Source organism: Marmota monax, unplaced genomic scaffold (genome assembly GCF_021218885.2).
Source record: "Marmota monax isolate L192 unplaced genomic scaffold, Marmota_monax_Labrador192_F-V1.1 WCK01_AAM20220418_F8-fsc01639, whole genome shotgun sequence".
Lineage (NCBI taxonomy): Eukaryota > Metazoa > Chordata > Mammalia > Rodentia > Sciuridae > Marmota > Marmota monax.
This window is the reverse complement of record NW_026694664.1, coordinates 1,021-21,965: the sequence shown is the minus strand read 5'-3', so window position 1 is coordinate 21,965 and position 20,945 is coordinate 1,021. Positions and strand designations below refer to the sequence as shown.

At 47.8% G+C, this 20,945-nt stretch overlaps 1 pseudogene; it reads right to left on the bottom strand.

Moving 5' to 3' along the window:
• Positions 1-13,198, bottom strand: part of LOC124078506 (protein-tyrosine kinase 2-beta-like) — a 29,918-nt pseudogene extending 16,720 nt beyond the window's left edge.
• Between the last annotated feature and the right edge of the window lie 7,747 nt (positions 13,199-20,945).

Below are 20,945 nucleotides of genomic sequence, written 5' to 3'. Positions count from 1 at the left end.
AGAAGCCCATGGTCTGGGCTCCCCAGTTGTAGGCTCCTTCTGAGATTTTGGTTTCAGGGACAAAGCAGGGGCCAGAAGTTCCCTCACCCTTGTAATACTTGTCATCCTCAATGTATTGAGAAAGGCCAAGTCCCCCAGCTTCACACACTCTGGGGAGGCCACCAGGATGTTCCGGACGGCGATATCCCTAGAGAAGGATGTGGAGACCAGGGTGAGGCACTGCCTAGGACCCTGGGGCAGGAGGGAGAGCTGAAGGAAGGTTCCCAGCAGGTGAATGCAGGAAGAGGTTGAATACAGGTAGCTTCCTGCGAGCTGAGCTCCAGCCTCCTAGAGGAGCTACTGGTACTGATGGCCTTGGTCCTGGCATGGCTCCCCACCCCAAACCAGTGGGCCTGTTGGCTTCTCACAGGCAGCTATGCTCCCAAAAGTCTGCTTCCATTGTTAAAAAGCTGACTTGAAAGCATGCAGGCTTAAGTATCCCAAGGGGCCCACCCCATCATTCCACTCTCTTAGCCTACCGCCACTGACAGGGTGTACCCGACGCTCATGCTAGGACATGAACTTCACAAGGCCAAGGTTTGTCTGTTTTGGTCACAACTTTGTCCCAGAACCTAGGACAGTGCCTGGCACCCAGGAGGAGCTCCATAATACTCACTGAATGAATGGACACTTCCTGTGTGGCTTTGCATAGGGTCAGGCACAAGGCCACACAGGCCACATCAGTGGTGGGGAAGCACCTGGTAAGTGCCCAGGTCATCTCCTGGGGCTATGTTCCCATGGCAGTAGCCTCCTCTCAGGGAATGGGAACAAGACCAGGTGGGGAAGGGACAGTTCCACAGCCCCAGGAGCTGGGGAATGAGGATGGTGCTGGGCCTCAACCTCAGGATCTTCAGGTGCTCTATTAGCTCAGATCCTATTCCTGGACCCCTAGCAGCTAAGTGGGCAGGCTGGAGGAGGTGGAGCTCTGAGAGGGTGGGAGTAGGTTTCCTGGCATTACAGGGGAGGGGCAGAAGGTCTCAGCTACAGTCACACGCTGAGCTTTGGAGTTGCTCTGGAGCTACTTCTAGTAACAGTTCTCTGAGGCCCACACAACTGTTTTGGCTTTTTAGTGAGAAAACACTTTGTAGCGGTGCTCAAGCACTCTAAGCTGCTGAGCACAGGCCCAGCAGGGACTCCAGCTCCTCCCTGTGGGACTCTGGCCCTGCTCCTCAGTTTCCTCTGGGGACAGGGATGGGCTTGGCTTTCCTGCTGTCTCCATGTACACACCTGTGCACACAGCTGATGCTCTCCAGGTAGGCCATGGCTTTGCATATCTGTAGCACTTACAGGACGAGGGTGGGCACCTTCATGGAGTTCTTATTTCGCTCTAGATAGTGGCCCAGCTGTGGGAAGGGAGGTGCCGTCAGGACCCCAGCATGGAGCCAGAGCTTCTGGCAGCCACTGACACTCCCCTTCCTCTGGGGGCAAACCCCAAGTCAGCAAGATGTTCTGGCAACTTCCTCTATCAACAGGGCCTCTGCTTCTGCTGAGTATGGAAGGCAGGAAACTGGGAGAAGTGTCCTTTGCTCCCTTGGTGTCCCAGCTATCTTCAGGGTGCCTGGCCTGCTTCCTCCAGCTCACCTCCCCATAGGAATACAGTTCCATGATGATCCAGGTGGGCTCCTCTTCGAAGATGCCAATCAGCTTCACGATGTGGGGGTGGTTGAGATTCTTCATGATCACTGAAGTGGGAGCAGGAGGTCACACAGGAGAATGGGAGAAAGCGGGAGGAGAACCCTCCCCTCTCCCCTCCCCTTGAGGGCCAGGGAGTCTGGGCCCCGCCCAGGCGTGCCTACCTGCCTCGCTCATGAACTTCTCCTTATTGTCCAGGGTGCAGTCCTTCTTGCAGGTCTTGACAGCCACATTGATTTTCTCCCCTTTCTGCAACAAGAGGGTTTAGGGAAGCTTGGTCCAGCCTAGTGCTCAAAGGAAACCGTTCCTGCCCTGGCCTCAGCAGGGCCTTCCCACGGTCTTTGCCGACTGCTGAGGGGCGAGGCGACCTGGCCTCTGCAGGACACACCACCCCTTCCTTTCTTCCATTTCTCTCCCCTTTCCCCTTCCCTTCCTCTTCTTCCCCTTTCTTCTGGACCAGGCTGAGTTAGAACCAGAATGGGGTTTGGAGATCAAAGAGCTCAAGCCCAGCTGTGCATACCAGGATGCTGAGATGAGGGGCCGCAAGATCTGCCCTGGTTAGCAGGTGACCCCAGGCCTTCATCAAATGCGGGCTGGCTGGCCCTTTTCTCTCTACAGTTGGCTTCAAACTGTGCTTCCTTCCTTCCCTGCCCACACCCCAGCGCTGCCCTCCCCAGGCTTGCTGAGCATGGCCACAAAGTTGAAGCCTGTCCACCTAGAGGTGCCCCAGATGAACTCCCACTTGGCTGGGTCCACCCTCCTGCCCTCCGTGTATTCTTCTACACAGGGGGACAAAGAGTCGGGAAGTCTAGGACTCACGTGATTTGTATAGACCCCTTCATAGACCTCCCCAAAGAAGCCTTCTCCTAGAATACGGTTGAGAACCACATCCTTGTGGGCAATGCTGTACTGTGGACCTGCACAGATGGAGAACACAGCCTCTGGGCACACAGACTAGCTGGCATCCCCTGGTGCCCCAGAACCCCATAACACCTCAGCCAAAATGCACAGGCTGGATTGGGAAAGGGGATCTAGAATGTTCCACTGCCTCAGATCTATGGAGGAACCATCACCCCGTTTCCTGGGTCCCAGGTCCATGTTCTTAGAACCCCCATATCCCACAGACACACAAAAGTACACAGTCCATCAGGGGAGGACCTCAGTTTTCAACCCACAGGAGCCCGGGTTGGCTGCTGCTTGAGCACACTTGGGGCAGCAGGAAGGGAGGGCAGGAAGCTCCATGGTGGTGTCCCAGGAGTCCTCATCATTTCACTTCCCAGACCCCTAACTGGTCGCTTTGGCGGGGTCCAGGACCTACCTCCCGGCCATCTCAAGGTCTCGTTGGGAATCTCTGCATAGATGTCTGACTCTGGAATGACAGGAGGATTCCCAGCACACGAGTGAGATGCCTCATCAGGCAAGGAACCGGGGTGTGGCTCCCATCTGGATCCCAGGGCAGCCAGAGGTCAGGGTCCTGAAGGGGGAAGCTGGGCAAGTCCGTGGCTCCTGTCCCAGGCTTTGGGGCAGCCACTGAGCCTGGGGGTCTTGTCTCAAGTCTCTGTTTTGTTATCTAGGGCAAACCCATCTCCTTCAAACATACCTATTACCCATTTAACACCATTATAAAGTGGGTGCTTGTGTCTCGAAAACCTAACTCACAATTTGACAGTTTTAGGATATGCGGCTTGGAGGGGCAATTAGATGAGGTCAGGGATTGGAGCCCCCATTACAAGATTAGTGTCCTTATAAGAGGAGGAATGGCCACCAGAGTTCCTTCTCTCTGCACCACAGGAGCACACAGTGATAAGGCAGTCACCTGAATTTGCTGGTTCCTTGACCCTGGACTTGCCAGCCTCTAGAACTGTGAGAAATCAATGTCTGTCTGTAGTCATGTGGTCTGTGGATTTTGTTTGGGGCCACCTCTCATTACGACAAACTCAGTGTGTGTACTACTCAATATATGCTTACTATTAAAACTGGTGATATTTTAAAGCCAGCACTGAGAAGGGATAGGAAAGGTTGTTTTCTGTAACTTGGAGGGAATGGTCAGAAGAGCAGGCAGAGGGACCAAACATGGGGAGGTGGGCACAGGCTGTGGCAGGGTGGGCACAGGCCGCGGCAGGGTGGGCAGGCTTACCTATGCTGCAGCTTTCTGAGAGGTGGGACCGCCTTGCCTCCAGGTTTCTGCAGGAGGTGAGAGGGCAGGAGGCAGATGAACACAGAGCTTGCAAAGCTCCCCCAGAGCTTTGGTCCCCCTCACCCACCGCCCGATAGCAGAAGCAGCCCACCTGGCTGCAACAAGCTGGGGCATGGCCTGGGCCTGGGATGGGGCTCAGCAGCAATCCTCCCAGGATGTCACCAGGGGGCAGCAGGGAGGACAACACACTGTGGGAAAGACCAGGGTCTAGAATTCTCTCAAAAATGAGGGGGTGGGGGCACCCTGCTTGTTCATCCTCCTCCCAGCACACACTGGCTGAGCTCAGGGCCCTTCAAATCCCCACTGTACTCACAGGGTGGGGATCTGGGGCAGGCTGTTCTGCTTCTCACCATCTGGAGAGAGAAGAGGGGAGGGAAGATTGGAGCCAGGGACACAGAGTCCGGGATGGATGGAGGGCCTGTCACTGCTCCACAAGGAGACCTCTCCCCACCTTCTGTCCCCTCTCAGCATCAGGGTGGAAGCTATGTACGCCTTGGGCCAGAATCAGAATCCTCCTTGTAGGCTTCTTCCTGCCAGCACCCCGTGATCCATCTCAGACCTATTTGCTGACCCTGGTCCCAAAACGAGGAATGTCCACCCATGTCTTAGCAATGGCTCTGATCTCCCTAGTACTACAAATTCAGCTCTTCCAGAAGCTGGCCTCTATGAAGCTCTGACTAGCAGGACCAGGGTGGCTGTCCAGGACCAGGGCCTATAGCTGGTGACCCAGGATGGCCCCACAGGAAGCACCTGCAAGGCTGCTTGACCACCTCCTCACACCCCTGAAGAACGCATTTCTCAAGGGCCAATGGCTCCACGCCCCCATGCCTCCACATCACCCTGAAGGCTTGGCTCAGCGTGCAGTTGTCCACTGTGCCTTTTAGAGAAACTTACCTATCTTGGGATGATGAGAGAGCCTTTATGTTCCCCCTGAAGCCGGCAATAACAATCTATGACTTCAGCCATGTTCTCAGCCTCTGCCAGAGATGAGGTTTTGATGGACAAAGACTGCAGAGAAAAAGCCAGCCAAAGGTGAGACCTCAAGCTTTGGCTACACTGTACCCCCTAATACTGCTTGAGAGGCTGCAGGACCCCCATCCCCAATCCTGCTGCAGGACCCCCAAATCCAACCCACACTTCCTCCTGGCTCTGCTGGCCTTCCCTGTTGCCACTAGGGGGCGTGCTTGTGCTCCCTCCTACTGACCACCCTGAGCTCTGGGAAGACCAGTGAGAAAACAGGATGCCTTGTACCAGGTGGGGTGCTCCCTATGTAAAACAGAAACTGAGAAATGGAAAACAGAGTGGAACAGGGACAGACTGGGAAGAGCAGAGATAGATGCTTTGCAGTTGGAGGTCTCTGATTCTTCCACCATGAAATCCCCCCATCCCTGGGATCTTGACCTATAAGTCATTTTTCACTTGGTCAATATTAGACCCCACTTCTTTCCTGACATTAAAATAAAAATATGAACCATCATCCCAGCACCTTGTTAGGGCATGGGTGCAGTTTTCTTAACAAGATCCTCAAAGCCACTGAAGCCCTAGCTTCCTGCTTGCCACAGTCATGTCGACCCAAGGGCATCCAAACCCATAGTGATACCCCTGAAGAGCCTCCAGGTGTCCAGAGAGGCTTACCTGGGGTGTGCCTTCAATGCCCAGCTGCAGGACAGCCTGGCCCTCCTACAGCGGGAGGCACCTGATGGACCTGATCTGCTTGAACTCAGCCAGGCAGGTGGGCTGTGGAGAAGAAGGGGGCCTTAAGAGCATCCCATTGCTGGGATCAGGCAATACAGATGGGTCAGGAGGGGGAGGGAGGAGCGACTGGGAGTCTCTCTGCAGATAAAGGGAGAAAGTCTGGAAGGATCATCGAGTCCAAGCCCCTCACTTTCAGAAGAGAAAATGGGGTGTGGAGAAAGGCAGGACTTGCCCAAGGTCATACGTCAAGGTGGCAGTAGAGTCAGAACTGGACCCAGAACTGCCTCCCTTTGCCACTTACAGAGCTACTCTTCTCTCTGTACCAGGAGAATGCCAAGCACATCCTTTTCTCTCTCTCTGCACCTATGTCTGCAATAAGGAGCCATCTGCCCAAGCTGCCATCCCCAAACACTGTCCACAGAGCTCACTCCAAGGGCATGGCTCTCTGCTCTCAGGAATGGGGGGAAAAGAATTATTGGGCAGAGAGAGAAGGAGTCGGAAATCTAAGACCCTGAGCCAGGGACTGGCACGGCCTCATTGCTCTCTTCCTTTGCATCTTGACTTGTCAGCTGGCGGATGCCTTTGGGGCCAATGACCAGGTCCACCGTAATGTTCCACCCTTGCTGGAATAGAGGAGAGAGGGGACTGTTACCTCTGTTCTGCCACCTGGTGTGTTGACACTCTCAGAAAGGCTCATTAAGCTAGACAGGGACCACTGTCTCTACAGCTCACCCCTCTGGATAACTGCCCACCTGCCCACCTCCCACAGCTGGAGGCCAACATTCATCTCCCTGCTCGGCACATGGATTAACATGAGTTCCGCCATAGGCAGGTAACAGCAAGGCCCTGCTGTCTGAACACTGTTCCTGGCCCCGAATAGCTCCCTGGCCCCCTAGCCTGCCAGGCCTAGAACCCAGGCCCAGAGAGAATAAGGAGGGTGGTCATTAAAACAAGTTCACAGCAATAGGTCTCCTGATCGATGTTGGCAAAGCCCGCCAGGGTGTTGAAGAACTTCATGACACACTCCTCCTCCCGGAGCAAGGCATACTGCTGCAAGGTCTGCTAGATCATCTTCCAGAACTGCTTGGGCTGGGGAGAGGTTGGCAGTGCTGAGCCAGGCCCTGCCCCTCCTGGCACCTGTCCTTCCACTAGGTCTCACTGAGAGGATTCCCATGCTGGAAGATGCCCCCAGGGCTCCTGCCATGACAGCAACACTGACCTGTTCCTCAAACCACACTCAGTGGTCTCAGACGGGGCCCACCCTAATCCTGAGCGGAGGCAGGGAAGTCGGCCTCCCAGGGCTCAGGCTGCCTCCTGGGAGGCTGGAGCCAAGCACAGCCTGTCCTGATTCTCTGCCATCTGCCACAGAAGTGGCACACTGGGGGCATTTGGCTGTCCTATGTCATGGCTCAAGACAGCACAGATGCCCCAGCTTCTTTGAGGATCCCAAGCCCAATCTTTGTATTTCTAGACCAGGGGATCTGCACAAAGAAGGGTTTTCTGGGCCCCTCACCCTTTGATTTTCTCACCTTTAAATTCTCCTGCATTTGCTTTGGGAAAAACAGGTCAAGTCCCACTTCCTTTCTGAAAACAGGGAAACAGAAGCAGCATTTGACTCTCCTTCCCTCTAGCTCAGGACTTCTGGCTAGTTGGGAGGAGGTACCAGGGCTTGGGGACAAGGAGAAAGGCCCTGACTACCCCACTCTGGTCCAGGGCTGAGTGGGAAAGGAGGCTCTGGAGGGAAGGAATGGAGGCAGGTCAGGAGGCAGCCCCACACTTACTCCAGGAACTCGAAGTTGGACTTCTTGTCAAGGGCGTTGTGGGGCATGTCCTTGAAGAACCGCCTGAAGAGAAAGGAGTCACAGAGGGGAGAGTCGGTAACTGGAGAAGAAGGCCATCAGGGCTTAAAATAAAATAAAGAGCACTCATGCCCAGGCATTGGCCTGGAGGCCCTTCCCCTGCCAGAGGTGGGATTCTCGGGGAGGGAGCAAGGTAGCAGGGGGGTAAAATTGGATCTTCAGAAAACAGCAAGGACAAGGAAATCCCACAGACTTTGTTCCCAGAAAGGCACCATCCTCGTGCTCTGGGAGACCCAGCTTCTGGGCTGTGGGCTCTGAGGCTGAGGAAGAAGATGGTGGCCAAGCCCAGGGGGCCGTGGACACCACCTGCACCTTCGGGTCCTGGGTTCCTGGGCACTTTCTTTTTTGCCTATTTGCTATCTCTGAAATTTGTGCATATGTTTGTGTGTTCACCTAAACAATTATTAAAGGAACATGTTAAAATTTTTGAATTTGTAAAAGAAAATATAAATATTCCATAATCCTACCACCAGAGGTGGCATCTATTAATATATGACACATCTTCTTCAAGTCCCATTTCTCCTAAAAATATATGCATTCATATATTTTTATGAATGCCACATAATGACCTTTTTGTCAACAATGGACCACAGATATCATGGCGGTCTCATAAGATTGCATCACCTAGAGTCATAGCTGTCTTTGTTTGCGTAAATGGACTCTATTGTGTTAATGTGACAATGAAGTTACCTAATGATGCATTTCTCAGAATGTATCTCCATTAGTAACTGATGCATGACTGTCATATTTATTTGTAGCAATGGTGGTTTCAGCTGAGACCAAATAGCCAATGTCCCTTCATATGCCAGCTTCCCTTCCCTGTCAGGATTACTGTGTCTAGTCATTTCACTGACTATTGCAGACACTGTCCAATCTTACATTAAAGTAACTGATGCTTGCAATCCCAGTGATTTGGGAGGCTGAGACAGGAGAGCCTCAAGTTAGAGGCCAGCCTCAGCAACTTAGTGAGATCCAAAATTAAAAATAAAAAGGGCTGAGGATGTAGCTCAGTGATAAAGCACCCTTAGGTTAAATCTCTAGTACCAAGAAGAAAAAAATAATAACTCAGTAATCCTTTAATCTAGGTGTCCTATAGACATCTGGGACCAGTTTTGTGCTACTAATACTATAAGCAGAGAGAAGCAAGTAATTTATGACCCCAAAGCAATGAGCTCAGACTGCTCACCCTGTTTAGAAAATAGGAAGGTTGGATCCTCACCTCAAACTATTATCTAGAATATTTATTTTCTAAATATAGATAAATATAAGTATAGATTAAATATAGATAAATATATGCAATAAAACCATTATAAAGCTAGAAAAAGAAATCTAGGAAAATATTTTCATATCACAGGGTCAAGAACATCTAAAGCATGAAATTATAGAAAAAACCTCCAATAGGAGCATAAAAAATAAAATATTATGTGCTGAAAAAATTTTAATAAATGGTGTCTTTGAATATATTGTCAAGCAACATAAGTAGCTGTCACTCACAAGAAAATAAGCATGCTGGGAGACACTGGGATGGAGCTACCCAGTGAATGGAGGCCACTGAACTCCAGGCACAGTAAGACAGGGTGTCTTCCTACCTGGGGAAAACTGAGTGTTTAAGATGCTACAGGGGGACAAATCATTTGGTTCCTTAAACTTATTTCTAGCATATAGGCCATGAGTTTCACATTTTAACTTAGAGCAGGAGATTTAGATTAAATAATATAGTTGGCATTTGTAAAGCATCTCCACTAGATCAATAAAACATCAGTTAGGCTGCACTCCAACTATATGATATTCTGCAAAAGGCAAAACAAGGTGACAATATAAAGCCCAGCAGTTGTGGGGAGTAAGTGGGAGGGAGGGATGAAGAGGGGGGACATGCAACATTTTGGGGGCGGTGAAACTAGCCTGTATGATATCATAGTGGTGGATGCAAGCATTTGTCCAAACCCTGAAAATGTGCACCTCCAGGAGCGAACCTTCATGTGCACTGTGGCGTTTGGGTGATAATGACGCATCAATCAGAGCAATTGCTCCACACTCGCAGAGTGGCGATGATGGAGTGCTGTGTGGGTATGGGAGACGAGGCACATGAGAACTCTGTGCCATCTGCTCAGTTTTGCTGCAAATCTAAAACTTCTCTGAACAAAAGTCTATTAGAGACAAATAAGTAAATAAAATAAGGGTTGAGAGAAAAATGTCAGCCAAGTAAATACACAGTTACAGAACACTTTAGTCCCTGTCACGGTTGTAAGTACTTGAAATATAGTAACTCACTAATTCCTCCTAACAACCTTGTGAAGTTGTTCCATCATTCCCATTTTACAGATGAAGGAACCGAGGCCCAGGGAGATCAGACAACTTGCCCAGAATAACAGAGTCAATGCAAGCCCCAGGATGCATGCCCAGGAAGCCCAGCTTCTGACTTGTGCTGTACATCATTACACCCAATTCTCCGGATAGGATCTGATCTGAGTCCACAGAGGATTCATGTCCCTAATCTCATGTCTGTTGCACCTACCATACTTCTTTTTTACACCAAGAAACAATGCATACTCTTTTCCTGGTGATGTCATTATCCATAGGCAAAGTGTATAATCTGTGATGCAAACAGGACAAGGGACTGTTACCCATGATTTTCAAGCAAGAGTCACAACCCTGGAAGAGTCGACTTCATGGTATGATTTTCAGAACCATATCTGACTCTGTTAGTGACAATAGTCAAAACTTCACTTTAAAATAGCCCAACTTCACATACAACTGCATTCTATCTACCCTTTTCATTTAAAAATGATCAGACCTGAAAAATATTCTATCAGTTTTACAAAGTAGGTGTTTCCCATGCCCTTTCCCCATCAGCACACCCCCCTGACCTCAGGGGTCACTGGAAAGAATAGGAACCTCTATCTGATGCTCCTGAGACTCAGGAGACATGAGGCTGTTTCTTTTCAGGAAACAGACCTGGGAGCAATCCTGGGCTGATCAGAGAGCTGCCTCTCTAGCCTGCCCATTCCTGACAGCACTCTCTTCCAGAGCCTCGTCCTCCAGCCTCTTAGCACAGGCCCTGGCACTGAAGCCACAACCAATAACAATTTGGGGATGACTGGAGGGTGTAAAAATGTGAAGTGGAATGCAAATGGACGCCTTTGGGCTGCTTTCACTAAGTGATGACTGACAGGTGATTCACTGGAGTCTCCAAGTGATACCACAGCCCTAAGTGTGAGATTCACCAACAAAAAGGAAAAGATAAGCTCTTTAGAACTGTATAACTCGAGAGGGGAAGACTATAGGATGCCATTCAGGGTATAGGGCTGCAGGACTCCTGGAAGGCAGGCCAGGGCACATGGTGTCTGTTGTCCCAATGATGTCATTAGCCTGCCATTATCATGGCCTCTTACATGCCAGCCATCTTCGTTCTCCAAGTTCACCCCACCCCCATTCTCCGGTCTATGCCTTTCTTCCTCCATCCCTGGGCAGGTTAGAATGTGTGTCCTACTGGGTGCCATTATCTGCCAACCAAGAAGTATTTTTTCCTTCCAGGAGAAGTTCAAATCCCCTCTCCCTGCTGCCTGCAGGCAAGGTTAATGGCTTCACTTGGAAGTGGTACATGTTCATTCTGCCTTGTATTATGATTGATTGTGTACACATCTGTCACCTCCCAAACACTGTGAGCTTGAGGACATCGCCGAATGCTGTGCTAATTCCACACAGAGTGCCTCCTGGAGCTGGGGTGCTATTGTGGGCAGCACAGATGGGGACCCCTACATTCCAACAGCCCCAGGGCCTGGCCTTGTGCTCTGAAGCATTTGCAGAAACACTTGAAAAGGACAGAGGGAGAAGCAAGCAGCCCAGAGGCAAGGCCAGGGCAGGGGGTGGGGACTGAGCAGAGGGAGCTGGTCCTTCTCTCCCATTTATTCCAAGGACCAGATGGCGAGCACCTCAGAGGCCCACTCTGCTGGCTTCCTCTCCTCCCCTTCCCAGCTCTCACATGCCCACTCCCACTTCCACCCTAGATGCTCGAAAGTCCAGGCTAGCCTCTGGCCCAGCTCTACCAGGTGAGACCTTGAGGCCACTTACCTGAGCTCCAGACAGCCCAGCTGCAGGGCCATGCCTTCGCTGACTTTTCTGGCATAGCGCTGCATGTAGTCATTCCAGAGCTGGCAAGAGAAGGATCACAGGTCAGACTCACGCCCTCATTGTCCCCTTCCCTGAGCAGAGGCCCCAGGAGGTGACACACCTCTGCCTCTGAGCCATCTCATGCTCACCCAATCACAGACAAGCACTCAGCAGGGATGGGGAGCAGGATGGGAGCTCCCTATTGGCTCTGCCTCTGCCCTCTGGGTCCCTGAGCCCCTTCACAGGGGAACTTTCATACACATTCTCTCCCTGCTTCAGAGTCTTCACCCCATCCCAATTTGGATAGAACCAACCCCCCCCCCTGCAGATTTGGGGAGGAGTCATTAATTTTTCCAAAGCCCTGTTGATAGGTAGGAATAAATGCCATCCATGGTCCAAGAAACATCTGGATTAGTGTCCAGGAAACCAGAGGGGAGATGCAGCTGAGACCAGCTGGAAAATAATGGTAGTAGCTCACTCTTCCTTGGCACTTCTTCACACAGGTGCTGGGCACTTATTTAATGCTATGACATGTCAAAGAGGCTTGCTAATTGTTCAAGAGAGCCAGTTATCACATCTTTAGAAGTTTTGTGAACTGATGAATATCCCATTGGTAGCGTGAATCAGGTCTTGGCGGGAGCATTTACAACATGGGAATTGGCAGGTGCTCTAAACCAGGGGTCTCGTCTTCCCAGAGACAGATTACCTGCACAGTGCCAGTGATGTCATTTGATCCTCACAATAACCCCATCGAGTAGGTATTAGTATTTTATAGATGAGGAGACAGTTTCATGCAGGTAAATGAAGTCTCTGAGAATACCAGGTTAGTAAATGGCAGAGCTGGCTAAAAACTAGGTATGAAAGACCCCAGGGCCTGTATGTTAACCTGCTCCTGCTTCATTAGTCCAATCACCTGGGAAGCCAAGGAAATCCTAGAGGAGCTGGGAGCTTATGGAACAGGTTGGTCTGCACCAGGTTGGAACAGCTGACAATGATCCTCAGGCATAGCAAAAAAGACAAATCTGGGCTTTGTCTTTCCATCTTCCTACGAGAGGGTGGATACACTTGGCCTGGAGGGTGCAATGGGACTCTGGAGGAACTTTTTACCTGTTGGTAAAAATAAAGCAGCGTGGTCCTGTTCTCTTTCAGACTCTCCATGTAGTCTTCTGGCAAGTAGCAGATTTGAAGGTCATACCTGTGATAGGCGGTCACTCTCTGGGTGATGCAGGGAAGCTCAAATCTTGAGGAGGAAGTGGGTCCCTCCATCCTCCCTACCCTTTGCTCCCCTTCACCATAGCACTACAGTATCCCAACTGGGGACATTTCTGGATACAGATTTACTGTGAGTCCACGTCAGGCTTTGAAAATGCATGCATTAGATATTGTAAGAGGTCTAAGTCTAGGATGCCACTTGGATTTTCTAGAAGATTCTGAGGATGGGGAGTGCTGTGGGGAGGACCTCCAGGGCCTCCCCACCCCACATTCCTACCTCCACTCAGCCTCCACATGTAGAAATTCATACTTGTCCTGAACCTCACCCACCTTCATCTGGGGGTGCAGCCAGTGGATCTCATCTGACTTCATGTGCTTTAGCCTCAGTCCATAGCACTCAGCCAGCTGGATGTTGGGCCCAATCGCCCACTTAGCAGGATGTAGGTGATAATCTCTTGCAGAGAAGAGAGGGACACAACTCAGGGGTGTTTCTTGCTGGGCTCCCCAGGGTGTGATTCTCTAGGGTGGGATTCTGCCTTAATGATGTACTTGTTTCTGATTCCCTAGCACTTAGTGCAAGATGTGGTACACAGTGAGCTGTATGTTGTGAATGAACAAATGCTGTTCATTTAGCCAAAATGATACAGAGACAGAACTGAGGAGACAGCACAGGTGCTGTGCTTCTGCATTGCATTCCAGTTGAACCAGTTAATACTCACTGAGCACCTGCCATGTAAAAAGCACCTTCTTAATGGTTCCCAAGTTCACCATCCTTACTGAGTACTGGACCAGGCACTGCTAGATACTTTACACACATGATTTCACTTAATCTGTACAACATGGGGAAACAAGCAGGTGTCACTGTCCTTGTGTGACAAAGAGGAAACTGATGTAGGTCACACAAGCCATGGCATTAGGCCGGGATTTTTGAATCCTGGCCTTCTGGACTCTAGATTTCTACTAGGCCAAGCTGATTCATTGGGATGATGGAGAGGGCAATATAGAAGGACAAGACTCACTTCAAGGGAGCAAGTGGCACAGTCCCTACACAAGAGGGATGGTCATAGGAAATGAAGATATGACAAGAAAGGTGGCCTCTAGTTAACTGGGCCACCTGCCTACAGCCTGATGTCCTAGCTTCCTGGCCAGAGCAAGAGCTGGTTTGACAGGAGGGCCACTTGGGCAGCTGACTGTCTGGATGTGAACCTCTGAGGCCTTGCCTTGTTCTGACATCACTTTTGCAACATTGGTTCTCAAGCCTCTCATGTGGTTCCACATGTAATGGGTGATTGGAGCCCACTCTTGACAGCAGAGAGATGGCTCAGATGCAAACTTAGAAGCCCGCAGGCACTGATCTATCTTGTTGGATGGCTTGGCAGTGTGAGAGATGGATCGATGCCCAGGCAGTTGCTGTTCTGACCAGGAAGAGCAGAGGCAGTTTATTATTTAGATTTCATGATTTTTTGTTGTTGTTATTTTTTTTTACCATGCCTCCCAAGAAGTTCTCTAATTTGGTAAATGAAATGCAGCTAATCTCTTAATTGGAACAAAAAGAAGGAGATATGACATCTTTTTTTCTCAGAAGAAAATCTGTTTCTTTCTATCTCCACTAGGAGAATGTTAAACTAATATTAAAATAATATGACTATGAATGAATGCCCAGTTGTTCATCTGCCCGAGCACACACTTGTCTGGGTCCAGCTACCTCCTACCAGGATGCTAGAAGACCCTCAGCCTAAAACCTCCCTTTCCCCTCAGAGAAAGTTGACTACTGCAGAGAAGTTGACTACTGCTCTGTGAGAGAGCTGGGGAAACTGAGGCACAGCATGCACATGTCATCAGTTGTAACAAATCAGTATGGGAATCAATTGAGGCTCAGGATGTGGAAGAGGGCTCTGACCTAGGGTACCCACTGGGAGAGGGATGTGGGTAAGAGGATGTGAAGTAGATAGTTTCATCACTCTCCATCCACTTATACCACTCATCTGTACCACTCTGTCCACAAGGTCCTCATGATATGGTACCCAACCCCTTTTCCCTCCTGAGCCCCACCTGGAGTTCCCACTTCAGGTATTTAAACTGAGAGCATTCCCTCTCCCCAGTTAAAACCAATTAGGCTAATGTCTAATTTCCTTAGGGATGGGCCCCCTGTGCTGTTTATTATTGAAAATCTTTAACATATGTAAGGTAAACAGAGGAGCATAATAGCTTCCCTTGTACACACAACCCAGCCTCAGCAATGACCAACATTCTGCCCCTCCTGCTTCATCTATGCCACCCCCTACTCTCCAACTGTGACTCAACTATTAATTTATTTTGTGGTTCTTCTTTTAAGGTAAAACTTATATACATTAAAATGCACAAATTTTAACAGTATGATTTTGACACATGAATGCACCTGTGAAACCCACACACCAATTAAGAAAGGCAGTTTTCCAGATCCCTGGAAAGATCTCTCTTCTCTCTCCTCAGTCATCCCTCGTGGCTCTCTCCCACCTCTCCCTCCCAGGAACCACCCCCTCCAGAACTTCACATAAGTGGGATTATTTCATAGGTGCCATTCTTTTGTGTCTGGCCCAGTTTTTTTCACAGAGGACAATATCTGAAATTCCCCCACATTGTTGTATATATCATTAATGTGTTTCTTTTTATTAATGGTTATGTTCTACTTTATAAAGAAAACACAATATGTTTATTTAGCCCCCTAGTCTTGGAAATAGGGGCTATTTCTAATTTTGACCATTATGAATTAAGTTGCTGTGAAAACTAATTTACAAGTATTTTTGTGTGTAGATGCTGTTATGGCCTTTGAATAGACACCAAGGAGTAGAATTATTAGGTCAGTGTATGTGTGGCCTTACGAGAAACTGCCACGCTTGTTCCACTTTTGTGTTTCCATTGTGACACCAGGCTTCTGTTACCCTGCACCTTCTCCAACATTGGGTGCTGTCAACCTTTCTAATATGTGTCATCTCAGTAGGGAAACTGAAGCATGGCATGCATGTATTAGCAGATCAGTGTGGGAACCACTTGAGGGGCAGGGCTAGTAGTATATTATTGTGCCTTGATCTGCATCTTCCGATGGCTAATGACATTGATCACATTTTTACGTGTGTATTGGCCATTCACACTCCTTCTTTGTGCAGTGTGTGTTCAAGTCTTCTGCCCTTTTTTCTATGTTGTGTTTTTGTGATTGAGTTTTATGAGATCTTTATACATTTTAGCTAAAAGTACTTTGTATGATCTGTTTTACTAATATCTTCTCCAGATCTGTAATCATTTCCATATTAGTGTCTCGGTATCTATAATTTATCAAAAATTCCTTTTATGGTTAGTGCTTTCTGCATCCTAAGAAACAGTCACCTGCCTCAGGTCATGAAGATATACTGTGTCTTCTTTTATAAGAGTCATAGTTTTGGAGCAGTGGTAGAGCGCTCACCTAGCATAGGTGAGGCACTGGGTATAATCCTCAGCACCACATAAAAATAAATAAATAAGAATAAAGGCATTGTTTCCATTTTAGGTCTTTGATGCATTTTAAATGAATGTTTCTGTGTGGTGTGAGGCAAGAATAAAATACTTGTTCATATAGTTCTACAGTCATTTGCATTGGTTGTTAACTTTCCTTTCCAAATGAATGGTTTTCCTGTCTTTGTAAAAGATCAGTTGGCTATATAAGTTTAGGTCTGTTTCTGAATTCTGACTCCTTTCTAATGATCTTTCTTCACACCTTGCTGATACCATAAATGTACACATTACTGTAGTTTTAGTGATCTTAAAGTCAAATGGGATAAATCTTCTGTTTCTCCCCAAGATTATTGGTTTTTTAGATCTTCACATGTCCATATTGATTTTAAAAACAGATTTCCCTGTTCTTTTAAAGAACTTTGTAGCATTATTATGATTGGAACTGTGTTAAATCTCTAGTTTAATGGGGTAGGGATGCAGGGATGGATCTCTTAACAGTACTGAGTCTTCCAATTCTGAACATGGTATATTTCTGTTTCTTTAGATTTTCTTTAGTTTCTTTAAGTAATGCTTTATAGTTTCCAGTTATAGGCTTTAGTCCTAAGTGGCTGGTGTATTTTGATGCTTTTTAAATTGGGATTTTCAAAAGTCGATTATTCATTTTGCTCACCCTTTCTGTGACTCCCTTCTTGCTGCTCTGCTGGCCCTGGGTTCTAACCTCTTACACCTCGGGTTAGCAAGGCTGCTGCTTTCTGCCTGTGCCCCTCCCAGACTGGATAGTGTTCTCCAAAGAAAAGCCAGGCACTCCCACTCATTCATCACAGTCCATGTCACAAGAGCAGATGTCCTTCTTAGTCATTGCTTGCTGTAGGCACTCTTCAGTCCTTACAGATGGCTTTAAAATTTTATCCTGGTTTTACCATTGTTACCTGAAGGAAGATGAGTCCAACCAAGCTATTTCACTGTTTTTGAAATCTCTGTGCTATTTTATGAACAAATCTGTGTCCTCTGCAAATCGAAGAGGCCTGGGGAGCTGAGAGCTCCTTTCAAGTCACTCACAGCCAGACAGCAACATAGCAACTATCAGGAAGAGCAAGCCCTGGTGCCACTCTAGCAGTGCCCAACCACTCACCAGTACCCAGCTAGATGTCCTTGGACAACACTGATGCTCTCTGGAATCCGTTTTTGTTTGTTTTTTATTAATTTTTTTTTCTTTTTAAATCTAGAACATGGGGAAAATGTCAGTATTTGGAATGGTTTTGTGAGAATTAAATTAGTTAGAACTCTTTAGACTATCACTTGACTCAAGGTAAATACTAAAAACACAAACAAATGAAACATTGTTTTAACAACAACCTCATGCAAACTCTGGTGCTTCATAAACTAGATTGGGAAAACAAAGTTTTGGAGCCTCCTGTTCTACTCCTCTTTTTCTTTTCTTTTTCCTTCCCTAGGAGGTGGTGGTATGGCTAAAGGTCAAAGTGGTGAGGCTGAGGGCCCAGTGCAGAGTCAGCTAGTGATTAGGAGATTGGCTCCACACAGGGGACTGAGCAAAGAAGAAATCTATGAGGATGCTAGGAAACTTTTACTGCCGGAAGGAGTACACAAACTATAGAGAGGGAAAAGCTAGAGAGGATCCCGTATAAGGAACTGGAATTAGAAATAGTGTTTGACTCATAGTTTAAGACAAAGGGAGAGAAAGAGACTGAGCTTTGTTTACTGAAAGGGCTTAGGGGCAAGGACATTCCATAGTGATTTGCAAACCAACCACCCAAGTCTTAGTTTACAGATAAATACCCTTCTTCACTGAAAGTTATCTAAGGTTCCTTGGAGAAATGGGTGGTTCCAGAGCTGGAGCAGAAGAAAAGAGAAAAGTACAAGATGAGCCTGAAACATCATTTTTGTGCCAGGAAAAGAGAAAATGTTTAGAGGATGTTGGGAATATATGACAATGAGACAGAATGAGCTTGAAGGGACCCAGAATGGCCAAATCTGGGACAACCTAAGTATTAACATATAATGATAGAAATTACATCCCATGGAAAAAATAGACTCTGAATAGAAGTCTATTTTTCCATGGGATGTAATTAGTAGAAGGCCAATTAGTAAATGTAAAGAAAAGGATGGAAATAGAAATCACCATTTGGCAACAAGCTCAGTGTTGGTTAATCAGTGCATGGTTCATCAAAGGATGATGAAGTTGGAGAGTGGAGATCTGATGGTGGGAAGAGGATTGACAGTTTCAGGGCATTGATCCTCAGACACCAACCAAATACAAAAGAAAACCTGGCAGACATGAATGGCCCAGTTGTCCAGGTTAGCAGCTCCCAGATTAGGACAGGCAGCTCTGGCACACTTCCTGCCTCCATGCGACAAGAAAAGCACAACTTCACTTCTGAGATGTTCCTGCCAAGAGTTTGAGGCCCAAGTCTGGTGATGAGACCCAGGGTGAGGGGTCTCCCCAGAGTCCCTGTGGAACAAAGGATTGAGGAACTCTTCCACATTAGAGAAAACAGAAGAAATATGACAGCAATGTATGCTTCTGGACTGAGGGACATGGACATGGCTGGATCAGTCAGATGGAGTTTGTGGGTTGCACAGTGACATCAGGGATATGGGCTGAATGATGGTGTCAGGGGTGTGGGTTGTGTGGTGGTATCAGAATAACACTGACTTCCCAATTTACATGGCTGTAGCAGAACTTGGCAGGAGAGTGCCCTTGTTTGGGGAAAATAAACACTGGAGCATTTTAATAATGGGCAACATTGCTACAACTTGCCCTCAAATAGTTTTAAAAAAATGAAGGGCATGCTTGAATGTATGTGCTTAAGAAGAAAAAAAGCTAGTAAATAAAGCAGAAGACATTGAAAAACTGTGGAACCAGAGTGAAGGTTACTTGGATTCTTAGCACTGTTTTTTCCAATTATTTGTTAAATTTGAAATAATTGCAAAATAAAAATAGAGGAGAGACTCCTATAGGACCTAGTACATGTGAAAGAAAGATACTATATCAAGGGGATAAATAAAACTTCTATCAGGCCAGACAGAGCCTTGCTGCTTTCCGAGGTATCTGAGAGGGGTTGGACAGAGTCCAGCTCTCCGTTTCATGATTGGTGAAACTTTCCAGGACCTGCTCTGGGCAAGAAATTTCCAGGTTTCTTTCTTGGAAGTGAAAGATTCTGTAGAGAAGATAGTGGGGTAACTCTAGGTCCTTGGAGTGGAAATGCATAACTCCTTGCTTAACAGATGCTCATAGAAAGATAGAGTTCAGCCCCAGGAAAGGAAGAACTTGGGAGTTCTCTAAGCCCAAACACGCTCTCATGGGGGCTGTCCAGTGCTGGGAAGATTCTTATCAGGGACAAATCTGATGCTCCAGGGAAACTACCAACATGACTATCACTGGTCACTGAGGTTGTATGGTAAAGAATCTGGCTATTCTCTGACCTAGGTTCTGGGGAAGGAGCCTCTAGACCTTTGGAAATCCCAAGTGATAGGATTGCCTTTGAAATTCATGGTGGGTAACTGGACCACACTTGAATTTATGCTAATGAACGTCGAGGGACCCTAGATGATTTCAGGATGGGTCCTGGTCAACCATGTTTCAGGCTTTCAATTTGGAAAGACCAACTATGTGATTAGAGGGTTGGAGCTTTGAGCCACAGGATGGCCTGACCTTGAAGGAGGGAAGGAAGCTGGAGACTAAGTTCAGTGTGACCAATGATTCAATCAACCATCCAAACAGTCCCCCATAATAAACCCTGAGAAAACCCTTGACACTTCTGCTCAGGTGAGCTTCCTGGTTGGTGATGCATCCTAAGGACATGGAAACTTCATATTTGGGATCCTCTTGGACTTTGTGTTATGCATTTCTTCCTCTCACTGGTCAAAACTAAAATCATTCATGTGTATGTCACAGTTCTATGAGTTGGTTTGGTGAAACTTAAGCAGATAGAGGGAACTCCTACATCCATAGTCAGTTGAACAAACGTGTTGGTGGTCTGGGAATGCTGGAGCCTGCATCTCGGGTCTGAGGGGAGGGGTGTCCTGTGGACTATGCCCCCAACCTGTGAAGACTATATGGACTGCAGAATTTGCATTACAAAATGGGCTGATCCATTAGGCACAGCAGGGAGAAAAAAGAAGATTGATGACCACAAGTGACACAAAAAGTGCAGTAACTTTGGAGTTTCTCAAATCAGGGTGTGAATCCAATTCTGACACACTTTTAGCAAGATAGGACAGTCTTCTCCCAGTTGTTCTCTATTGAGCTTCAGAAAGGGTCTTCATTCAAACCATCAGCAATAATCGACCCCATTCACACCATGCAGAGCAAATTAGGGGCTCCAGCATTGGCATGCAGAGCCCTCAGCTGTGGAGGAACTTATATTTTGTAGGTAGAAGAAAGTGGTTGAGTTTCAGGGAGGAGTCAGAGAAGGGCAACCTCGGGGCCTTGAGGCCACCCTCCCTGTGTTGGCTCCCGTAGTGGTCCTGTCTTCTGTGCTCCCTGATACTCTCTGATACCTGCACAGCTTCTCAAATGGTGGAAGCAGCAACATGGGTGCTCTACCCACTGCTCCTCACCTGTCACTAATGAGTCAATATTTCTTTCTCTATTAATAAATCACTCCTTTAAAATGATATTACAAGATGCATACCTACTCACTCAATTGCCATATGGAACACAATTTTTTTTAAATGGTCTTAGTTTTCTCAGTTGCTCTTTGGATAAGCCC